General features: G+C 49.2%; 1 long non-coding RNA gene and 1 other non-coding gene across 2 annotated transcripts in view; one reads left to right on the plus strand and one right to left on the minus strand.

Moving 5' to 3' along the window:
• The window catches only part of LOC109494920, a 64,639-nt gene extending 58,292 nt beyond the window's left edge, over positions 1–6,347 (plus strand). The window contains exon 6 of the long non-coding RNA XR_006590746.1: positions 5,759–6,347. This is a non-coding gene — a long non-coding RNA (uncharacterized LOC109494920). The remainder of the gene's footprint in view (positions 1–5,758) is intronic.
• Positions 6,348–7,188: 841 nt separating this feature from the next.
• Positions 7,189–7,294, minus strand: LOC111558172. Its single transcript, XR_002738759.1, has one exon. It is a non-coding gene; the product is annotated as a U6 spliceosomal RNA (small nuclear RNA).
• Positions 7,295–13,754: the final 6,460 nt, after the last annotated feature.

Consider the following 13,754-nt stretch of genomic DNA (forward strand, 5'->3'; position numbering starts at 1 on the left):
TACTTACGTGACAGGCCACATAGTGCTGTTGGCAAAAGCTCTTCCTTCTCCTGGCTGTCTCAGAAGCGAGGTCTTTGGAGGAGGGCATGTGTCACTCTGGGTCCTAGACTGCAACCAGCCGGCACCGTTGATCCCAAGGCTGTCTCAGTCCATCGACTCACCCAGAGCCCCAGAGCCCCAGAGCCCCAGAGCCACGTGCAACAAGCAAATGGGAAGTTGGCTTTCCTTTTTCTTCCTGTCTTTGATCCTTTCCTTCCACTCTTAACTGGTGGAGCACCAGATGGGCCAGCCAGTGTTCTAGATGCTGGGACCACAAGGCAGGACCTTGTTTGGAAAGCTCTTTATTGAAGTGCACAGAGAAAGAGATCGATTCTTTGCTTCTCAGAGAGATAAGCTGAGGGGACTTTATTACAAGTTACCCAGGGAAGTGGATGTTCACCACTGTGGGCCTTCTGGCATCCATTTCTTCTTCCCTTTGATGACATATTACACACTTTATTTGAATGTTCATCTTTCCCCCATGCAGCCTCTAGACTTCCCACCCTCCTCCAGCTACACAGGCAGGTCTTGATAGAGTGAAACCAATCAGCATGTCCCATCCACCTGGCCTCAGCAATTGGCCAATGGGTAGACACCAGACCCAATCTGGATCAACCGGACCGGAGGGACTTTTGATGGGTCCTTGGGAAGATGGTTTCTTGATCATGGGGAGAAAGACCCACAGACTCTTCTGTGTGGTCAGAGTGTGGACATGAGTTTGGAACAGCTCTGACTTCTTTACAGCCTTGAGTGTGGCTCAGCTAGGGATGAAGCCCATAGCCAGAGCTAGGCAGGCCTGAGAGAATCCCAGAGCAGTGGAGTCAGCACCCTGCCTGAACCTCGGCTGGCACCTCGGCCACCTCTGGACTCTGAGGTTATGTGAGCCAATCCACTCTCTTTATTGTGTGATTTAGTTTGGATTGGGTCGTCTGTGTCCTGCAGCTGAGAGCATACTCGCTGATCTCACCGAAGAGGAATTTCAAATCTGGTTTCTTGACCTTGAAAGGCAGTCTGGGTTTGGGGAAGGAGGGGCAGGCACTGGTTAGTGACCCATCCAAGGACCAACAGCCTTGTGTCCCCAGCTCAGGAGAAGTGGGAAGGAGACCTGAATATGGACAGAAAAGTCTAGGCAGGTGGGGTGAGGGGAGGGCTGGTGCCAGGGTCCCTCGCCCCCAGCCTTGGCTGGCAGCTGCTGCAGTTTAACTCCACCTGACTAGTAAATGCAGAGTGCAGTCCACCTAAAGAAATCAGAGCAGCTGCCACTTCAAAGCAGGAAAGATGTGTGTAGGTGGGTGGGGAGGAGGCGGATAATTATGCAGGGAAAATACTTTTCTTGATGTTCTTCTGGAAATGTGCATGGAGCACAGGGAGCAGCAGGAGAGACCACGGGAAAGGGAAAATGTATTAGTAGAGGATATGCATTGTACCTCTCCAAAGGGGCATAGGTTGGGATTTGCAGCCGGTCACATGCTCATCTGACCACAGCACCCTTTTATGGGAAGCCTCTGAGACTCCATGGGACACCACCAGATATGGGACTTCATCCACGAGTGACTGAGGGATTTGTTGGGAATGATTGAGTCCACCTTTGTATGTGTGTTTGTACAACACACTGGCTCTTCCTCACGACCAGGAGGCTGGGTGCCGTTTGCATTTTCTCACGCTCTGGAGAAGGAGAAGGGAACTCAGGCCTAGCAGGAGAGGAGGCTGCAACGTGCCAGGGAGGGCTAGGGCCTCTATGTGCCATCTCTCTGCCCCACTGGGGATCTGCCCACAGACTCCACGTACCGTGCATGCTTTGAGTGGCAGAGGGACACCACTGAAATTTCAGAAGCAGCTCTGAGTCTGTGAACGTTGGATGCCAACAATTATCCAGCTGTGAGTAAGCTGAACATTTCTTAGGGCCATTTTTGTGTAATTATAAATATTTGAGGATGTTAAGCTCCCAGGTTACATATTGAGGGTATTATTTGAGCAATGGCTGGCTGCCGAGCTGGAAATGCAAATACCCTTTCATTCCCCTCTCCTGGAGCACTTAGAATATTTTATGGGATTCAAAAGAAAAAAGTTTCAGTTGAGAAAAACAACAACAACAACTGGAAACAAAGTCAGTTGCTAATATTTCTAAATAGCTCTAAATCAAAAAAAGAGGAATGCGACCATTTTACTTAATTGTGGTGGGTTTGTGATGCATTTTCTCTATGGGTTAGGAAAGCAATTACCATCAAACAACCTACTTGTGCCTCCATTGTGATAAATGTTCCCTCTAATGGGGTTGACATGCCAGGCAGAGGGCCTTTTAAAGCACTTAATGCTTCAGGAAGTGTTTGCACGTGTGCGGCTCCTTGGCGTGCACTGAGAGCCCATGACTGGCTCCCTCTAAGGATATATCGTGGTGCAGGGGGTTCTTAATAGGAGATGGGTCCTTTGAAGCAGCAGCTGAGGCCTGGGGCATGAGTGACGTCTCTGTTGCCCTGTCTCTGTCCAGGGCCCCACGTGAGGCCTTGGGGCCTGTCCAGCCCTCGTACCCTTGGTCACCCTATCCTGTCCAGCCAACCTGAGAAGTCTTATATCACCTCACCTGCCCCCATCTGCATTCCTCCCACCCTGGAAAACACGGGCCATCTCCCACCAACACATGTACAACCTCTCCTTCCATCTTCTGCCTGGAACCTGACCCTCCTGCTAAGCTTCCCCATACCCCCTGAGCATTGCCACTCATTCTCCAGACCCCCAGTACTCCCAGAGACCATGGCTTCTGTGCCCTTGAACAACCCCACCCAGCCTCTGAGGTTCCTGCATGCTGTTCCCCCTTTCTCAGCCCTTGCTCTGGCCCCTGGCTTACCCTTTCTCACCTCAAAGAACTGCCTTCATCTTGGGTAACTTTAACATGGTGTGAACGGCCCATTGCACTGGCCAGGTCACAGACTTCCTTGATACCCTTCCACTTGCTTTCACAACCAGGCTGCCATGTCCAGACCTGACAATCTTAGCCATTAGGTGACACCTTGGCCACAGTGAGCGCCCTGTATCTCCCCTACCCTCTGCTCCTGCGGAGGCCTCTGGTCCCCAGCCCCAAGGATTTTGTGGCCTCATTTCTGGCTGGGACGCTGTGGCCATCCCTCTTACTCTGTCTAGGGCTCCTGAACCCCATCATCTCCATCCCTCAGCCCAGGAGCTGCCATCTAAGGCCCCTGCTTGGGCACGGAGCTGCTGCTTGGCGACCCTACTAGACAGCCCCGGAGGGAATCCTGACCGTGCAGCCTCCCACGCCCCTACCCCTCCCTGCCTTCTGTCCCCAGTTCCTAAGGTCACAGCGAAACGGCCGTGAAAACGTGTTAATAGTAAAATAACCAAGACTCCCCCTCCACCCCCCCCCACCCCCCCCCCACCCCCCGCCTCAGATGCAGGCAACAGGCAGGGGGCATCTTCTGAGACACTAGGGCAAACATCCCCCGCTTGCTTCCCGAGGGCGCGGGGCGGGGGCGGGGGCGGGGCGGGAAGGTGGAGAAACAATGTAACATTGGTTTGAAAACTCGAGGTCCCCACACAAAGGTGGGACAAAAGTGGGATCGATCCTGAAGGCTGTAGTCCCCAGAAGACGCTCCAGCCGCCAGCGCCAGGCCCCTCTCCAGCTCACCATACTTGGATGGGGCAGCGAGAAAAGGATTCGGGACAATGGGGACAAACCCAGGGGGACCCAGATCGCGGTTCTGGCCGCCGTTCCCTGCCCACTCACGGGTTGCCTCGTCCCCGCAGCGCGGGCCCCGGGCGCCCCCTGGAGGGTGTGCGGACTTCAGGCGTTCAGCCCAGACCAAGGAGGGTGCTCCCACCAGCTAGAAAAATAGCCCCCATAAAAGTGGACAAAGGACAGGAACAGAAACATTTGGAATGAAACACAAATGCCCAATAAAACGTTAATCTGACGTTTACATAGGCAGGATCTGTTGCAAGCCATTACATACATCGATTCCTTTAAATCTCTCAATAACACTACTAGGAAGACAGTACTCCCATTCTATGAATGAGTAAACTGAGGCGCAGAACTTGCTCAAGCCCACACATAAAGTGACAAGGCTAGGAATCTGCCCCAGCGGCCTGACACCAGAGTCTATGGCCTTACTCACTGCATTACACTGATTGTCAATATATGAAAAATGTACATTCTGGCTAAAAAACAAAGTGTGAATTAAAACAACCCATTCAATAAATTTATTCTACAGGTATTTACTGCATGCCTACTGTGAGCCAGGGCCTATTCTGTATGCAGAGGAATGGATACCAAAACACACAAAACATTAAACTTACATTCCAATGTAAATAAATAAACATGAAACTATATTCTGTGGCAAGTGGGATAAGTGCTTGGGGGGAAAATAGCAGGGTAAGGGGGAAAAGAAGGGATATTTAAATCAGATGATCAGATCCTTCTCTTTGAGACCTAAAGAAAGTGGGGGAGGGAGGCTCGTGGTTATCTGTGGGGAGAGCATTTTAGGGAGAGCAAGGTCCCTGAAGCCACTGCTGAAGGCACTGTCTGTATAGCCCACAGGAGTTGGTGGGCTCCTGTCCAGCTGCTGTGATCCATTGCCTGTGCCCAGGACTGTGCTAGACATTTGGGGAGGAAGACTTGCATGTTAACCATTCAGTGGGGATGATGCTCATCTTTGCTCCTAGTATTCACTCACCTCTCTGCCACTGGCCCAGTGTGACAATTATCCCCCATGGGTCTCAGCAGAAGGTGGGATGGATCTGGGGAAGTGAAAGGGAAAGCCCCCACTAATATTTGGGGGTGGGGATAACTGACCCAGGTTCCAGGTCTCTGGGCTGGGACACAGCAAAATTTAGCCCTGTTAAATGTGGTGAGAGAAGTTTCATTACCGGGGGAACCATCTAACTCTTAGCCCAGACTCTGAGAGGCCTGAGGGAATCTGGATGAGTGCATCTGCAGCTTCCAGTGGTCCCAGCAGGATCCAGATGCTCTCGCTTCTGTCTTCCCTTCACGGGTCTCTGTGGTCTTCCTCACTAGATCTTGGAGGCACCTGGGATTTTGAGTGAAATGTCCCCTTAGTGAGCTTCCTGTCTGGCCCCGGGATAGGAGGGCCAGGCCATGACTGTAGTCTTCAGGGTCTCCTTTCCTCCAGAGGCAGAAACCCAAGAGTAAGGTCAGAGGGAGAGCAGGTAGCCCCAGAGGAGGTGAACCCAGTTCTTTCTCAGTGCCTGCCACCTCCTCCTTGCTGTGGCCAAAAGGCCATGATTTTCCCTACTGGTTTGGTCTCATTTCATCCCTTTGAGATAAGATGAATCACTCTCTAAAAACTGCTTATGTTTTATATGGTGAACTGCCCTGTGGTTCAGTGTTGAAAACTTCTGTTGATTCTTGTGTCCACCTGGGTTCTTTTGAGTCCTGCTTGGATGACCTTAGGAAGGGGTGAGCTTGTTTTCAAGATGAGCACAAACTGGGGCAGAACCTGGAAGAGAAGGAGCTTAGCATAAGAGCTGCCCGGGGAGGGCCGGCTGGTATCTCCATCTCTCTCCCAGGGTCACAGAGTCTCTCTCTGAGCTTGCTCTCTTCTCTTCTCCACCAGCAGCACCTTCGTCCCCCATTTACTTAAAGTTTCCTTTCCCTGGCTCCTAGCTTCTTTTTCCTGAGCTGCTTTCTCATATCTGACCATGTCACTGATCTGAACATCTCCTTGACCTCTCTCTTTTCTCCTTTCAGCATCTGTATCAGAAACTGGCCACCTCAGCCCTGGAGTTCTTCATTTGTGTCCCCAAGCCAGCTCATCTATTTTATGCCAGGGCACATCATATATCTCTGGATAGTCCCATCCGGGTTCAACCACTGGGGCCAAAAAGGTAGGGCACCAAGGTAGCCAACTGTCCCTTCTGCCAGTGGACAGGGTGATGCAGACACCACTATTAGACTGTCTGCTACGGTCCCGGATTCATTTTTTTTTATTGTTTACTCATGCTCGTGTTTCAGTTTTTGGCCTTTATTATTGTTGTCTTGAGGTCTTTTCAGGGTCCTTAAAAATTCCTCAGGCGCCCAGCCTGGTTTATTGCAGTGGCTCCTACCCAGATGCCTGGCATGGGGAGGATCATTCATAAACAGGAAGTCACTTCTTCCTCCCACTTAAGTCTTACCTGTCATCAAAAAAGGGAGGGGAGACCATACTTAATAAACACCACCCATTAGATTAGATCGACGGTCCCCAAATATTGCATTTCTTCCAGAAACAGTATCTTTTGCCCTCACAGAAGAGCATGTGGTCAAGAGGAAATTGAATAAAGTCCTTTAATCAGCCACAGTAGTATTTGAATCATTTAATTTAGGATCTGACAACCACAAATTACTTTATTTTCCAGACCAATTTTAGCCGACCAGGAGAGCTGGCCCAGTCCCGCCTCATGCTTAATAAATCACTCCCTTGCCTGAACATGGAAAGTTTGGGGAAGCAATTTTTCTGGGGCTTTTCAAACATAATCAAAAATAATCTCCCATGCTGTGTGTGCCTGACATGAGTCCTTGGCTATGCTCCCTATGCATAGCTTTGTGTCTATAGAGTGAACCCTCCAGCTGAGAGAGCCAGGGACGTGAGGCAGGGAGCTGTCACCTCTGCAGCCTGTGCTTTTTATTCCTGGCTCCAAGTTCTCATGGCTAGGAAAACAAGTCAAATCAAATTAGATGCCAGACACAAGCTGCTTATTGCAGCTCACCCTCGGCTGCCTCAGACTTTTCAACACCTGCTGAAGCTGCTTCACTGGGAAAAAAACGAAAGAGGAGCTTCTGATTCAAATAACACCAGTGGGACACCCCAGCTGTGTCCTCTTCCAGAGTCCTGTTAAATCACCGGTGAAGTCCCAGTGGCGGGCAAAGCACAAGATTTCTCCTTCAGAACCAGTCTAGATGTCTGTGTGTCTGAGCCCCTGGCGCCTCCTCTGGCCACCAGGCAGATGCAGCTGGGCTGAGAAAAACCCACGGGACTTCATTCTAGCCCTGCTGCAAGCTACAGCCGTGTGTCTGTTCAAGGCCCTTGCTTTTAGGCCAGTCTGCTCATTTTTCTCCGTTGATTCCAAGGGAAACAAAGTGGCCGGAAGGAGGCTGGTGGGACTAGGCAGGATGCATGGTGTTCTTTTTTTTTTTTTTTTTTAAATATGGAATGCTTCACGAATTTGCGTGTCATCCTTGTGCAGGGGCCATGCTAATCTTCTCTGTATCGTTCCAATTTTTTATATGTGCTGCCGAAGCGAGCACAGGATGCATGGCGTTCTTGGGGGCATGTTGCATTTCTGGAGGTATAGTACTGATGAGTAAGTGGTATTAAGGAAGGAAGAATCTGGGGTGCTGGAGTGGCTCAGTCAGTTAAGCGCCCGACTTCGGCTTGGGTCATGATCTCACCATTCACGAGTTCAAACCCTGCGTCAGGCCCTGTGCTGACAGCTCAGAGCCTGGAGCCTGCTCCAGATTCTGTGTCTCCCTCTCTCTCGGCCCCTCCCCTGCTTGCACTCTGTCTCTCAATCGCAAAAATAAATAAACATTAAAAATTTAAAAAAAGAAAGAAAAAGGAAGGAAGAATCTGATGTGGGCCAGTGCATGCAGGGGAATTGTAAATTTTAATGAAATACGTTTTTTAAGAATTTCTGTCTCAGTCAAAGATGTGTTGATGTGAAAATAAAACCATCAACAGCCAAGGTTACAAGGGTGGAGCAGGTGCCCGCAGGCACCAGGAAATCCTGGGATGGAGCCAAATGGGAGAGCAGTCCAGGCCTCCTGGGAGCTGTCTGGTCACAGGCAGCACCTCCCTGGCGCCAGACCTGAGGCTGCTCATCCATCTCCTGCTTCTGGGCACCCCTCTCTGCAGGTGCGCTCTTGGTTCCTGCTCCCCTGCCAAAACTTGAACTCATACAAACATGACTCTGGGTTCATCTGGTCATGGCACTTAACCCAGTGCTTGGAGAGCCACTGTCAACCAAGGAAACCTTCTTCTGGCCCCTTTGTGGAGGGTATCCAGGGACAGAGTGCCCCAAGCACCTGTGTCAAAGTCCTGGGCAGCGGTAGGGCCACTGTTTGTCAGGAGGTCCCACGTGGAACCTGTCTAGAAAGTAGCTGCCCATATTTTAAAGTGGGAGCAGGGATGGAGATTCGGGGGAGGGCTGCTGACGCCGCTCATTCCTCACATTGGCACCACTACTGCCTGAACTCCCACCCTAACCCCGGCCTTACTTATCTAATTAAGCCTGACTCAAAAAATAAATAAAAATAAAATAAAATAAAATAAAATAAAATAAAATAAAATAAAATAAAATAATAAACCTGACTCTGCCATTCACTCTTGTGTACCTTTGAGCTCCTTTCTTTTCTTTTTTTTTTTTTTTAATTTTTTTTTTCAACATTTTTATTTATTTTTGGGACAGAGAGAGACAGAGCATGAACGGGGGAGGGGCAGAGAGAGAGGGAGACACAGAATCGGAAACAGGCTCCAGGCTCTGAGCCATCAGCCCAGAGCCTGACGCGGGGCTCGAACTCACGGACCGCGAGATCGTGACCTGGCTGAAGTCGGACACTCAACCGACTGCGCCACCCAGGCGCCCCTGAGCTCCTTTCTTAATCGCTGGTGCCCAAAAGTGGAACAGATAACAAGGGCACTTTCCTTCCAGGGTTGTTATGAGAATTAAATGAGATTAAGAGTTCAGAAACATAAACTACTTGGGAAATAATAAAGATAATAGACCTCTTTGGCCTAAATGCAGCTGGAAATCATAGAAAATGTAGATGAGTGTAGATTGGAGATATGATCTTATTCTAGAAAGATGAAATATGTTTTGAATTGACACAAGAGTGAAGTACATTTCATTAAACAAAAAGAAAATAAGGTAATTTATGTGTAGCCCTATAAACATGACTCACAAAATAGAACTATAAAATAGTTTGCCTTGCTCTTGGATGAAATATAAGCTAAATTCCCATATGACCTCTTCTTTACCCCTTGGCCTGGCAGTAATTTTCAGCTCTTTCTTCCTCCCAGAGGCTTTCGTGATCAAGCTGTAAAATGACCCCATGCTGTTTTTCTCCTGTCAGCAGCCACCTCTGGTCCACTGGAAACCTTCACTCATCTTTCGCCCCCATGATCTCTGGCCTTGCAGGCAGACCCCAATGCGGCCCCTCTCCTAGCTGCACTGTGAACACATCTGGCCAGCCTGTCTCCTGCCATTAAGATTTCCCTGCCCTAGTTCACTGTATCCCTGAACTCCAAAGGACATGTATTGAGCCTTCTGAGTGATCCCACAGAAGCTCCTTTCCCTAAGCTTGAGGTGAGGAACAAGCATCTTTTACTATCACCCTGGAGAAAGGGGATTCACAACCCTAACTCCCCAAATATGTCCACAGAGCCCGGTGCACTGCAAATGCTCAGTAAATGGCAATCATCCCAGCCTTCTGATCCCGCCTCCCAGAGACCTACCTGCCTCTCAATGGCCACTGGGAATTGACTGCCCCTTTCCTGAGCAGTTCTTTTTTTTTTAATCTTTAAACATTTGTTTATTTATTTTGAGTGGGGGGAGGGGCAGAGAGAGAGGGAGACAGTGGATCTGAAGAAGGCACTATTTGGGAAATAATAAAGATAATAGACCCAGAGAGCCCAACGTGGGGCCTGAACTCACAACATGTGAGATCATTCCCTCAGCCAAAGTTGGGCACCTAACGTACTGAAAATAAAGGAATTTTTATGAATTGAGTGCCCCAGAGAAGCTCAAGAGCAGCAACTAGTCTGGAGAGTGCAAGAAACCTCCATTAAGGGGCTCTGTGTTGACAGCTTGGAGCCTGGAGCCTGTTTCAGATTCTGTGTCTCCCTCTCTCTCTCTCTGCCCCTCTCCTGCTCATGCCCTGTATCTCTCTGTCTAAAAATAAATAAACATTAAGAAAAAAAAAAATTTTAAGGGGGATTGAGGGGCCCAGGGAAGCTTGGGAGCAGAAATGAGCCTGCCTGAGGATGGGGAACAAAAATTCTAGGCCGAGGGGTAAGGGAAGAGACACCCAGGTGCCCCTTCCTGAGTAGTTCTAAGCCCTAAGTCCCAAAGGCAATTCCAGGTCCCTAAGTGAGACAGTTATTGAGAGGCCAAACTGAGATTCCGCTCCAAGCCAAAATATTCCTTTCTGGTCTTTGCCAACTGCCTCCAGGGAGAACAGTATCCCTACCCCTATATTATGAGGATGGATGGGCTAGTGAGAAAGAGGAAGATATCCATCCAGCCACAGAAATGTGATGGGTATGGCAGTGTCCCAGGCAAGCACCAGATAATCCCCACGTTGGCTGCTGGCTATTTTGTCCCATTAGGGACTTACTTAGGGAACTTATGAGAGAAGAATTAGGAGGCCCTTGCTCAGTGTGACCAAAGGGACCTCAGGAAGTACCAGGCCTTGAAGTAGAATGAAAACCATGCCCCAGGAAACAGGAGAGGAGGAGACTGGAAGGAGGAAGATAATGAGTGTGGGGAGAAAGGGAGAACCCTGAAGTCAGAGATGCCTTGGGGAAAAACCTTGGGTCTGAGGGTCAACCCAGAATCGCTGAGGGAGGGGTCCATGCTCAATTCTCGGAGTGGCTCAGGAGGAGACAGATGGTCTGGAAGGCCAGGCAGTGCCCCAGGAACATCTACACCAGCAAGCCTATCTCAGATGATTAAAAATGGCAGCAGATAAATTTAACTAAACATGAGTAATGGGGACACAAAGGGGAAGTGAAGAGAAATAGAATATTTTAGCAACATAAGGAAATGAGAAGAAAATGACTTTGCAATGAAATGTCAAACTTCTGTGCCTGGAGGAGATGTAATCTGGTCATTGCAGGCTCAGGGGAGCGGGGGAGTCTGTGGTTATTTCAAGCAAATTTTAATTCACTATAATTTAATAACATATGGCCAAATCCCTTTGGGTTGGTGTCAGGGGATAGAACTGGGATTCAGAGAGTTACCTGGGGTGTTTATTTTCATTGCTTTACAGGAACCTGTGTGATTATTCATCCACCATCCATCCATCCATCCACCCAGTCATTCAGAGAGTAAATGTTAAAGCCTGAGGATTAGAAAAACAAAAGATGGGGTGGGGTGGGGGGCCTGGGTGGCTCAGACGGTTAAGCTTCTGACTCTTGATTTCAGCTCAATTCATGATCTCTCAGTTCATGAGTTCGAGCCCTGCATCAGGCTCTGCTAACAGTGCGGAGCCTGCTTGGGATTCTCTCTCTCCCCTTCTCTCTGAGCCTTGGGTGTATTTTCTCTTGCATTCTCTCTCCCTCTTTCAAAATAAATAAACTTAAAAAATTAATTAAAAAAAAAAAAGAAAAACAAAAAAGCCCTGCCATCTCCTGCCCCCCACCCCCCAGGAGACAGACAAGTGAACAGACAGTTACAATATAGGGTCTCATTCTAGGCCTAACACTTGCTGTTCATTAGAAGTGTGTGAATTGAATGTATGAATGAAAGGGTGGTTCTGGTAAGGCCAGAAAGGAGTGAACATCAAGCTGGGTCTTGAAGAATGAGTAAGAGTTCACCAGGTGGACAAATAAGTTGTGAGTAGCCCAGGGAGAAGGGACCACATGTGACAAAGGAGTGTGGATTACAGTCATGGAGTTGGAGGAGATCGCCCAGGGAAAGGGGACAGGATAAGAGGAGGAAACAGACAAGGAGACACAAGATCAGTGGGGTTTGGATGGGGAATCACACCCTCAGAAAGGCAGACTCTGAAGACCTCCCAGTCCACCTAAAGCCCACCCTCATGGAAATCTCGACCCCAACCTAGATGCCTATTTACCCTTCCAGCCTCAACTCAGGCATCACGTCCCCCAAGAAACATTCCTTTCTGACTTAGCCTGGGGTGAGTCCCCTTTCCCATACATGCTCCTGGTACACCCTGTGCCACCAACCCTGTCACTGCCCATCCCACCCCTACCTATATTGGATTAGCTTGTCTGTATGCCTGCCCATCTCCCAGTGGAAGGGATCCCCAGCTCTGGTGATACCCCCCAACACTGATGCCTCCCTGGGTTCTAGCCAGGCCGTCCTGTCAATGGTATCCCATCTCAAAGATTATCCATCCAGAAAAGTGGCTCCAAAATCTGAGGCCTAAATCAACGGTTGCTGGGTAGTGTGGCAGAGAGAAAGGTGTTTTAGTTCATACCACATTGGACCTTTCTGCTCCTCTAGAGGGACTCAGGAGTGTCCGAGGTAAGAACTCTTTTTAAGCTCCCAGGACCCTGGCTGGAAGGGGTGAGTGGTTAGGACTTCTGGGCCTGGGGAAACAAAGTCATAGAAGCCTGGCCCCAAGGCAGAGAAGCCAAAAGTGCTAAAGAGGTCAGGTCCGGGCCTAGCAGTAGAGGGACAGGTAGCCAGCCACCTCCCTGAACACAGCTGCCCCCAATACATGGCCAGAGGGAAATGATAGAGCTGCAGGTGCCCTGGATGTCCTGGTTGTTAGGCGGCAACCAAGGCTGTAGAAGCCGGCAGGTCACCATGGTAACAGCAGGGCCTGTCTCCCGCAGTAGCCCTCTAGACCCGTGCCTCTGTGCCAGGAGGTGCAGGAAACGCCCAAGGTGTGGGGTCCCAGATGCCAGCGGATGTGTGGCAGTCAGCTCCTGGCAAAGGCCCAGGCAGGTCGAAGACCCAGCTGATTTTAACTTCCACGTTTTCTCACCTCCCAGCGGGTCACACCTATGCAGTTTGAGCCAGGCATAACAGTTGTAGGGGAAAAATAAAATTTGGCTTTGGATCAGCCACACCAGATCTTTCATTTTCCAGATGAAATAGAACCCAGAGAGGGAAAGACACTTGTTGGTGACCATACAACTGCAGTCCTTCAAATAAGGCTGAATAGAAAATGGAAAAGAAGAAATGATGCAAATGACCAAAAACCTAATCTAGAATGTGTTCTATTTTTTAATTACCATTTTAAAATTTAAATTGTTTTAGGGGCGCTTGGGTGACTCAGTCGGTTAAGCGTTCAAGTTGGGCTCAGGTCTTGATCTCACAGTTCTTTTCTTCTTCTTTTTAATGTTTATTTATTTTTGAGAGAGAGAGTGAGAGAGTGCAAGTGGGGTAGGGGCAGAGAGAGAGGGAGACACAGAATCCGGAGCAGGCTCCAGGCTCTGAGCTGTCAGCACAAGAGCCTAACGCCGGGCTTGAACTCAGGAGAGCTGTGAGATCGGGACCTGAGCCGAAGTTGGATGCTAAACCGACTGAGCCACCCAGGCTCCCCACGATCTCACAGTTCTTGAGTTAAAGCCCCACATCGGGCGGGCTCACTGCTGTCAACATGAGCCTGCTTCAAATTCTGTCCCCCCCCCCCCCCCGCTCTCGCTCATGTGCTCTCTTTCTCAAAAATAAAAATAAATTGAAAATTTAAATTGTTTCAAACCCCAGCATTCACCTGATGAGTTAAAACAGACAAACACAATGTGAAGCTCAGTTGGTTGGGCTTCTGACTCTTGATTTTCGCTCAGGTTATAATCTCACGGTTGTGAGACTGAGCCCTCTTTCTCTCTCAATATTAAGTAAATAAATAAATAAACATTTTTAAAAAACCAGCCCAATGCCACATGTAACTTATGAATCTCCTTCAGCTGATCATATGCAGCTTTGTCTTCCTGTGCCATTTTCTTTCTTCTCCAACTAGTGTCTTTCCCTCTCTGGGCTTCTATTTCATCCTTAAAAGGAAGAAGCTGGTCTAG

The sequence above is a fragment of the Felis catus genome, chromosome E2 (genome assembly GCF_018350175.1).
Source record: "Felis catus isolate Fca126 chromosome E2, F.catus_Fca126_mat1.0, whole genome shotgun sequence".
In the NCBI taxonomy this organism is placed as follows: Eukaryota; Metazoa; Chordata; class Mammalia; order Carnivora; family Felidae; genus Felis; species Felis catus.